Genomic DNA, 10,552 nt, shown 5'->3' with positions numbered 1-10,552 from the left:
ACATAAAGATTTCTTCTATATGGAACTTGATTGCCTTCATTCAGTCATCAAGAGTCTTCAGGAGATCTGAAGACCCAGAGTAAACCAGAAATGTTGACGAGGAAAAATGTGCAGAAATGTCTGAGAGTAAACCCCCTGTCCTTAAACAAATTTTTCTTCTGAAATTTTCTGCTTCATTGTAAGTTTTATGTCACCAATTAAGCTATAGGGCCTAGATAGAAAATGATACAAAGTATTTTCAGAAAAGTTGTTTAAACTGCATCCATTTGTTTATGCACATTCAGAAAATGTTTATCGTGGAACTACCATTTTTCCAGTAAGTGCCAGTGGGAGCCCAGTGAAAAATAACACACAGTCCTGCCCTCAATTACTAGCTTTCCCAGCAAGTGGAAAGTTGGCCATGAACTAGGCAGTTACAGTACAGTGTGATAACACGGGTCATCAAACCCAAGATGCCTTCTGTTGTAAGATGCATCATTAATTTATGCACCACTAAGAAAAATGCTGCCAATTGAACCATGACATGTCATGGATTTTATCAAGACCTGTTCTAATTTCAGAGATGTGAAAATGTAATGGGGTGGTAGGGAGGCGAGGAATGTGCATTTTATTTTATTTATTTATTTTGAGAGACAGGGTCTCTCTTTGTCACTCACCCAGGCTGGAGTGTAGTGGCGCAATCTCAGCTCACTGCGGCCTCAACCTCGTGGGCTGAAGTGATCCTCCCACCTCCTGAGTAGATGGGACTATAGGCATGAGCCACCATGCCTGGATTTTTTTTCTTTTTTTTTACTTTTTGTTGTTGTTGTTGAGACAAGGTCTCATTCTGTTGCTGCCCAGCCTGGAGTGCAGTGGCTCGATCTCAGCTCACTGCCAGGCTCAGGCAATCCTCTTATCTCAACCTCCCAAGTAGCTGGGACTACAGGTACATGCCACCACACCCAGCTATTTTTTTTTTTTTTCTTAGAGACAGGGTTTAGCCATGTTGCCCAGGCTGGTCTCAAACTCCTGAGCTCAAGCGATCCACCTGCCTTGGCCTCCTAAAGTGCTAGGACTACAGACATGAGCCACTGCACTTAACCATAATTTTTTTTTAACTTTTTGTAAAGATGATGTCTCACTATGTTGCCCAGGCTAGTCTCGAACTCTTGGGCTCATGCAGTCCTCCCACTCTGACCTCCCAAAGAGCTGCAATTACAGGCATGAGCTACTGCGCCTGGCCAGAACATGCATTTTAGAACTGATTAAATACGTAAGGTAAATCAGACCCGAAGGATATACAGAATAAGCCTAAGAGTAGGGTGTAGGGTGTAGGGAGACTTGGAAGAAGGAAAGTACTGTGCAGAGGGGACAGCTTGTGCAGAGAGGTCTGGAGGGAAGAGGGTGGCTGCTTATAGCTCAGTAAGACTGGAGTTACAGCCTGTGGGCTGGAAGGTGACAGATGAGGCTAGAGATGGAAACAAGGGCCAGATCATGGCCTGCCTTATAAGTAGATGGCCTTAGTCCCAGTTTACATCTGTAGCGCGTCTTTTTGATCTTAAGTGCCCTGTTGGACAATAAATTATATGATCACCCTACTAATAAGCCACTTTTAGATGTGTGCTTCTTATCTTAAGAGAAATGAGAACAATGGAAGGGTTTTAAACAGACAGTAACATAATCAGATTGTGAAAGTGTGTGTGTGTTGGAGGCAGGGTGTGTATTGCTTAATTTGAATGTTTTTGATGAGCTAATATGTTCATACAAGTCAAAACTTTAAAAAACACAAAAGTGAAAAATCTCCCTTCCACCCTGGCCCTCCTTCCACCCCTTCCACCCCACCTCACAGCCAACCCAATTTTCTTCCCTAGAAGCAACTGATATTATCAATTTCTTGTGTGCCCTTTCAGAATTTTGTTTTCCTTTTCTTTGACATGGAGTCTCACTCTGTTGCCCAAGCTGGAGTACAGTGGCATGATTTCGGCCCACTGCAACCTCCATCTCCCAGATTCAAGTGATTTTCCTGCCTCAGCCTCCCGGTAGCTGGGACTATAGGTGTGCGTCAGTGCGCCAGCTAATTTTTGTATTTTTAGTAGAGACAGGGTTTCACCACGTTGGCCAGGCTGGTCTTGAACTCCTGACTTCTAGTGATCCGCCTGCCTCGGCCTCCCAAAGTGCTGGGAATACAGGCGTGAGCCACTGTGCCCGGCCCCTTTCAGACATATTTAATGCATATAAAATTAATTCTTCTTTGCCTTTCAAATGTACCTATTGTTTTCTAATTCTTTATTTTCATTTAATTTGCCTCCTTTTCTTATTCCTCTCACTATCTCTCATTGAGTTTCCACAGTATGTGTTCCCCTTTTACTGCTTCAGATTTGAGGCTTCATTTTTTAAGAGTGAAGGTTGGATAGTTTTCTTTTTTTCTTTCACTTCTTCACTGAGCTCTGGCAGCTCAGGATTCACTTCCTCCCACTGTTTCATTACCTCTTCCCTCATCTCTCATGTGTGTGTTTTCTTTGTGGGGGAAATTACTTTGCTATGTTTTCTTAATTTTCTCGTTAAAATTGTCATCTGCTCCATGGCAATGTTTTCTGATGAATCTTCTTTACCTGCTGTTTGCTTTTTCTTTTTCTTTTTTTCCTCCTTTGTTTCTTGTCAAAACTTTGTATATATTACTCATTATTGAAGCAGGTAATGTTTTTCCTTCCCCGTGGACCTCAGGTGTGAGAGAGGCCAAGATTGTCTTCCAGGTTGGCTAAATTTTCCTTATGACCCAGGGTTGATGTAAATTCACTGAGCCTTGAATTCTTTCCAACCAATGGCGAAGATTCCCCGAGGCAAAGTCTCTCCTCCCCTGTTGCCACAGAAACAGACCATTTCCTACAACTATGGCTTGTCTGAGTCCTGAGCCAGCAGAGCTCAGGCCACAGCACCTGCACCCGTTTTCTGCTGCTGCACACAAGGGCTCTGTGCATTCCGCATCCAGGTGTGCCCCTCCCATTCTGGAGGATTCTTTTTCAGGCTGTCCCAGAGACTTTGCAGCACAGCATCCTTGCTCTATTTCTTCCTGCAACGTCTCTGCTGAAGCCCCATTGCTTTTGGCAACTCTTTCATCTATTTTGTGGTTTAGGTATCTCCTACTTTTACTAAAAATGGAATTTGTGTTTTTATTGCTCAAGTCCTTTTTGCTTTTGGATTACTTCCAGAAAATGAAGGGAGGATTACTAACTTTATGCCATCTTCAAACCAGAAGATCTTAGATTAGTAAGATCATGTTGGCCATGGCATGGAGAATGGGCTGGAGGTGGAGAGACTGGAGGTTGGAAGTCCAGTTAGGAGATTGCTCCTGCGCTGGGGAGTTGGCGTTAGGACAGAAGATCCAAGACGCATTTCAGAGGTAACTGCTGAATCTTACTGGCTGGTTAGATGTGTGTTTGGGAGTGGGGGTGGATCAGGAAGAAACGGGATATTTCAGGGCTGGCTGCTGGAGGCTGCTTGCGATGTAACGTGGAGCTGGGCTTCCTGCCTGTTCTGCAGCTTCCTGCCACATTCCAGGCTGCATCTGTGTGGCTGGGCCCTCTGGGAACGTCATAGGGAGTCCTAATGGGACAATGAGCTTCCCAGCCGTTCCCTTGAAGGTCCCCTGCAGATATCTGGATGAAACTCTTGGCTGGTGGAAACTTTCAAGAAGGCCTGATGCAGTCAGAAGCCAAGTTGTGGTTTCAAAATTACCGGCCTATTCTCCAAGTCTCCCTGATGATGAGATCTCAAGATAAAACAAAAACAGGAAAACTGGGCGCAAAACGCTCTGTGGAACTGTTGATATCCCAGTGTTTCCTGCCAAGTCCTGGCTAAGGAACACAGGGAGGGAAAGGGGACCTAACAGAGGTCATAGAACCCACTCCCTGCCTCCACAGAGGCTTTCCAGGTCATCCAAACTACGAAAATTGAACAGAGAGCTTTCTCTCTCAGATTCTCCAGAGGGGGGAAACTCGGATTCTTTTCTTTAATCAGTCTGCAATAAGTCCTGAGTACTGGCTTTTTCCCCTCTTAATGTACAACCAAGGTTGAGAACTGAGGGCTACACAATCTCAGAGATGATCAGAATTCAAAGTTAGGAATGTGCTGGCTCCACATCTGTCCACTCTTGTGCAGTAACACAGCTGCCTGCCTGTGTCCAGGATGAAATGTCTTCAGTTCTATTCCCTGGGATAGACTGACAGCTGTGGAAACAATGACCCAGATACTGTGTCTCTTCCTAGGATATGTTTCTTGACTCCACTTATGTGGTTACTGCCAAACCTGGCCTCAGTGCCTTCTACACACAGCTTTGATAAACCAGGACAATATTTTGAATCATCTAACAGAAGCTGCTCCTTATCAGTGATGTCTTTGGAAAGTTACCAGCAATTACTAAGCTAGCTATTGGGAAATCTTAAGGATTTACTTTAGCAAGAATAATATGAGGTCTTCTGGTCTGTAAGGACCTCTGTTCCTAAAATCACAGAACCACGGCTGTGCTCTACAATGGAATAGTATGAATTCATTTGCAAGTGTGCTCAGATAAGATAGAGTCTTCAGGGAGTTTTAAAAAACTTGGGGGGTAGTGCTTATGATATTGTGAAAAAAAACCCACAAAAACTGTGTAATTTCGTGTACGTTAAAAATATGCGTGATCAAGTGAAAAGAGACTTCTTACCCTGCCTTCCCCAGGATTCCACACCCACCACTATTTCCCTTCTGAGTGATTAAAGGAGTCAGTAACTTGAGTACAATATGCTGTTTTGTCAAGTTAATAAATGATATCTTGTCATCTGACCTTGGACAGAGAGGATGTAAATGTTCTCTTGGGCTAATAAGGTCAGAGTGTTTGCTCACAGGAAATGGAGTTATGAGTAGAGTAATAGGAGGAATGCCAATTTCTTATGTGGGCCAAATATTATTTCTGTGGTTGTATTTTCTTTCCTGGAAAAGATTAGTTTTAGAGAATGAGATATGTTTTATTTTAGATGCACCGTTGAGTGAAGCAGCTACAGTTTAAGCGGAAGTCCTCCTTTCCCCACCTCCTGCCTTGCACCTCAGGGATCCCCTCCTCCGCACACCTTTCTTCTCAGAGATCTCACCTCTTCTCTCCTGTAGCAGTAGCTACTGAGGAGAAAGAGGTGAAAAGCTAGAGAGGCAACAGGAAGAGGGGAGACGGGGAAGAGATCCATGTAGGAGACATTGTGCGGGTCTGTGGGACTTCGTGAGATATCTGCCTCCACCCTCCCATTTCCCCCAATAGGACTCCAATTCTCTGAGGCCTGAAGACAGTCTCCTGTTTCTTTTTCTCTTCCTTTCCTTTCTTTCTCCTTCTTCTTGTTCTTCTTGTTCTTGTTCTTCTTTTTTTTTTTTTTTTTTGACGGAATCTCACTTTGTTGCCCAGGCTAGAGTGCAGTGGCATAATCTCAGCTCACTGCAACCTCTGCCTCCCGGGTTCAAGCGATTCTCCTGCCTCAGACTCTCAAGTAGCTGGGATTACAGGCACCCACCACCACGCCCAACTAATTTTTGTATTTTTAGTAGAAACAGGGTTTCACCATGTTGACCAGGCTGGTCTCGAGCTCCTGGCCTCAAGTGATCTGCCCACCTTGGCCTCCCAAAGTGCTGAGATTACAGGTATGAGCCACCACACCTGGCCCAGTCTCCTGTTTTCATTAAATGACAAAGTGAAACCTCCCTTAAGGGCTGAGTTACTGCAGAGGAAGGCTTTCTGGCTGCCTCCTTGGTTGGGGTGAGCCAAAGCAGCTCCGTCATTGGCAGCCACTGGGTATGGGAAGCAGCCATCCATTGGGGACAAGCTACCTGGAGGTAGGGAGGCCGATCTCCTGACACACCCTCCCCAGAAGACTGCAGAAAGAAGCCTACTGCAGGAGTTGCAAATATATATGCATAGAATAAAGACTAGGAGAAAAATAATCTAAAATGTTAAGCATGCTTCCCTCTGGATAGCTGAATTGTGGATATCATACTTTCTTGCTTCTTTAAATTGTCAAACTTTCGGTAATAGGAAGTATGTGCTATTTTTATAATCAGGAGGGGAAAAGGTTCCCTGGCCAACTCAGGGAGGACATAAGGCTGGAGGTTTCAGAGTAAGAGGCCAGAGGCAGATTCACAGGGATGAGGACACATTGGCAGTGAACATCTCAGACTGGACGGGACCTTGAGAGGTCATCTAGCCCATCCTCCTGGCTTCTGGATGTATCTGAATAAGACCAATATCTGAATCCTCTCCCCCCACCATGTCAGAACTGCCCCTTGCCTTCCTTGCCCTTCCACTCCCAGCAGAATGCCAAAAGAGGTTTGACTTCGTGCTAATTATTCTTACTGCTTTCCTGCTTTCAGTGTTCTGCTAAATAGAAAATAGGGCACTGATGGCTGGATGGAAAATAGGGCATGATCTTCCCACAAAATCTTTGCTCAACCACCTGCCTATAGCCAGTGTCCTCTTGGAAAGCCCAGTCATCCAAGGAAAGAGAAGTCAAGCTGAGTCCCAGGGATGGGGAGACCTTGGGGAAGAGGACCTCGGGGAAGAGGAAGAACAGGAGAGTATTTCTACAGGAATGTGCAAGGAGAGCTGGGGCCTGCAGAGAAGCACTGACTCCTTGTCTCCTTTTTTCCTTCCTTCCATCTTTCCCCTTCCTTCCTTCCTTCTTTCCCCTTCCTTCCTTCTTTCCCTTTCCTTCCTTCCTTCTTTCCCCTTCCTTCCTTCCTTCCCTCCCTCCCTCCCTCCTTCCTTCCTTCCTTCCTTCTTTCCCTTTCCTTCCTTCCTTCCCTCCCTCCCTCCTTCCTTCCTTCCTTCTCTCCCCTTCCTTCCTTCCTTCCTTCCTTCCTTCCTTCCTTCCTTCCTTCCTTCCTTCCTTCCTCTTTCCCTCTCTAATCACATATGAAGTGCTGTGCCAGGCAGATTGTGTAAGATAGAACAAAAACAAAGCTTGAGACGTGGTCTCTGGCTTCCAAGAGCCTATAGCCTGGTAAGGAGGTACCACCCAGCTGGGAGAGTTAATTTTCTGGCACAGGTGCTTGATTTTCGTAAATTGCCCTCATGCCAGATATATGTGTTAGGGGCAGGGAGGGGATAAGAAACAAACCTTGTGATGTGATAGCCTTGAAGAGCAGGGATGTCACTTTTTAGGAGGCTTAAATCACACCAAGTGTAGAAGGTTCCAGACTTTCAGAGGTGAGGGGACAGCTACAATTTGCAGCAATACTACCACCCCTTCCCCCAACATACCCTTCTTCCCTTCTTCCCTGAAAAATGGCCCCCAAATATGTCCATGTCCTAATCCCTGGAATTTATGAATATGATAACTTACATGCCCAAAGGGTCTTTGCTATTGTGATTAAATTAAAGGTGTTGAGATGGGGAGGTTGCCCTGGATTATCTGGGTGGGCCCAGTGTAACCACAAGGGTTCTTATAAGAGGGAGCTAGGAGGCTCAGATAGAGAGAGAAGACATGAGGGTGGAAACAGAGGTCACGCAAGAAAGAAAAGGCCACTTTGCTGCTGCTTTTGAAGATGGAGGAGGTGACCACAAACCAAGGTGGTCTGTATAAGCTGGAAAAGGCTCCCCAGAGCCACCAGGGGAACGCAGCCCTGCCCACCCACTTTAGAGCTCTGACCTCCTGAACTGTAAGACAATAAATGAGTTGTTTAAAGCCACTAAGTTTGTGGTAATTTGTCATAGTAGCAGTAGGTAGGTCATACAGTCCTCTCTTCTCCTCTCTGTGATCCTTGTGTGGCTAAAAAGGAGAAATGCTAATATTTATTAGAAGTTACAGCAGTGAAAAACAGAGAAAACATATTTCTAACATATAAACTTGACCACAAACTTATTAATTTACAAATGTTTGATAAGAAAACAACCAAACGCCAAATTTTTAAATGAGCAAAGAATATGAACACACAGAGTTCAGGAAAAGAACAGTGGATTGCTCTGTGCTAAAATGGGAAGCTTCTCTCAGACATCTTAGAGTGAAAGGAGCGAGCTGCAGAATACCCTGGGGGTACTCTCTCCATTCGTGTCAAAAACAAAATAGAGTCATATCTATAGGATTTTACACGCTCCTTTTTGCTGGAAGGAATCACAAGAAAATATTAGCAAAGATTGCCTTTGGGAGAGGAATAGAGGGGAATGGTATTTAATTTTTAAAACTTTCCTGCTGTTTGAATTTTTTAACCTTATACTTGGGTTTGTTAATGTCAACAAAAGCTATCTGACCAGGGAGATTTTAACTCATTTTTTTTTTTGTTTTTCTTGGTACCTCTTTGTCTTAAAAAAAAAAAAAAAATCCAATTAGCATTATATAAGGTGGGTCACACAGGGAGAAATCTTCGAGTCTACCATGGCATATACTATATGCACTAAAATTCTTGCAAACAGGAAGACTGGGCTGTCCTGTGAGGTTACTACTCAAGCTTCTCACTGGGGGCCAGTGTCAAAAGAAGTATGATAAATCCCCAGCCCTCTATAGGCCTGGTTTCTCTTAGGATGGTTACCAAGGCCCTAGGAGCTAAAGATGATTGTGTCATCAGCCTGGTACCTCTAGGGCTTTGGGGAGAACAGATCTGCATCAGGAGGGGAAAAGGGGTTTGTCACTCACCAACCATTCAACGTTGGGTAAGTAGGGACTTTTCTAGGCTTTTGTCTGCATCTGGCAAAATGGGAGTGGTGAGGGTGTTTGTTCTCAGAGTTACTGTGAGGCTTAAATAAGATTATGCTGTGGGATGCCCAGCATGGCCACGGGCCCAAGCCAGAACATGACAAAACCAAATCTTCTCCTCCTTTCTTATGTTTATTTCTAAGCCCGTCAAGGACTGAAGGAGGCCCTTGTTCAGCAGAAGAGAGGTAAGAGCAAGCCTTTGTCTATAAAAATGCAGAAGCCTGATACAGAAGACCCAAAACACACAGTCACAGGTCTATTCCCACATATGTGCGTTTGCCACCGGTTTGCCCTCTCTACCGAGTCACAGAAGGATATTAAAATTTGTGATCCGTTTAAAGCCAAACAGGCACATTTTCCCTTCTCCCTGACAAACATTTTAATGTCACTGCAGTAGCTGAAGTCTTAGGTGTCGTTAACCCACGTGCCTACCTCCTGTGACCAGGGTGGGGGAAGAACAAGCACACTTTGTTCCCGAAGTCCCAGTTGCAACGTGCTGGTTTTCTGATGACTTTAAACAAGAAATGGAGCAGTTGGACTTTTAGCTGCTCCAGGTGGTAACTGGGGCTAAATGTACTGAGCTTAAGGGAAAAGGTGAACATTTGGAATCCCAAAATTTGGAGATTCAAAGGCTCTTTAAGAATCCTTTCCTCTGATGGACAGTGCCTGTCAGGAGCTGTCCTGCACTCCTGACTGGAGCTGGGCAGCCCGCTGCCTGATGAGCTTTGAATGAGGAAGGACCAGTCTCTGCCAGGCCAGCGCCAGTCGTCTGAGGAAGCTCCTGCTTCTCTAGGCCTTCGGAGATATTGACTTTTTCCCAAGAAGAATCTTCTTGCCCTTTCCCCTCTCATTCACAGGTTGATTTGTTCACCTGCGCATTTCTGTGAGAGCCTTTAAGCACCAGGCGCTGTCCTGAGCTCTTGTCAGTGTGGCAGTGATGAGGATATCTACCCTGCCCTCAGGACCAGGCCACTCTGGTGGCCAGGGGAGCAGTTAAGAGGCTCCGCAGCACAGGGGAGGGGGCCTTGGCTAAAATAGAAACCATCAGTCAAGCAGAACTTCACCGAGCACCTAACAGAGGCTGGGGGAAGGAAGAGAAAGAAGTAAATGGATTCCAGGGATTTATGGCCTGGGGCTTGATTAAATTTGGGGGAGTGAGAGAGGAAGGGATTGAGGGTGATTAGATTTCCAGCTCAGGGGCAACGGTGACAGTATAGAAGGGGAAGCAATTTTGGAGCAGGGTCGTTGGGAGGAGTGAGAATGAATCAGGCTTTAGACATGTTGGGTGTCAGGCCCCTGTGGGAGATCAGAATGGAAAGTCCTGCAGGCAGTAGATATATGGTTTCATGGTACAGGAGAAACATCGGGACTGGAGACGTGAGTTCAGGAGTCAGCAATGCATGAGTGGTCAAGGAGGGCAGAAGAGAGTTGGATGATGGCTCAGGAGGGAGACCAGGACAGCACTATGAAGGCCCTATCCTTAAAGGATGGGGACAGAGGAGGAGCCTCAAAATCTAGAGGACGAATCCTAGAGAGTAAGGAGAATGCACACACAGTGTAGCATAGGATTCACCCTTGTCCAGATCCCATGTTCTCAGGGCAGTTTCCTCTGGGAAAGCAGCCTTCCTCCTTTGCCTTCCGTGTGGATGAGGATGGTGGATCCTTAGCCAGTTGTGGATCCCAGCCCCACACCCCCTTCATTGGTTTTGGGATGGCTGTATGACCCCTCAGAGCCAATGTGCAGCGAGGAGGCATGGATGTGAGTGAGGGGAGGAAAGGCAGGCTATTGTGGGAAAGAGACTCCCCCTCAGGTGGAAGAGAGTAAGGTAGAGATGTGAAGTCGGCACCAACACAGCCATTTATAATTG

This window comes from Hylobates moloch, unplaced genomic scaffold (assembly GCF_009828535.3).
Source record: "Hylobates moloch isolate HMO894 unplaced genomic scaffold, HMol_V3 SCAFFOLD_14, whole genome shotgun sequence".
NCBI classification, from domain to species: domain Eukaryota; kingdom Metazoa; phylum Chordata; class Mammalia; order Primates; family Hylobatidae; genus Hylobates; species Hylobates moloch.
The sequence above is the reverse complement of the archived record's forward strand: the minus strand, read 5'-3'. Positions refer to the sequence as shown.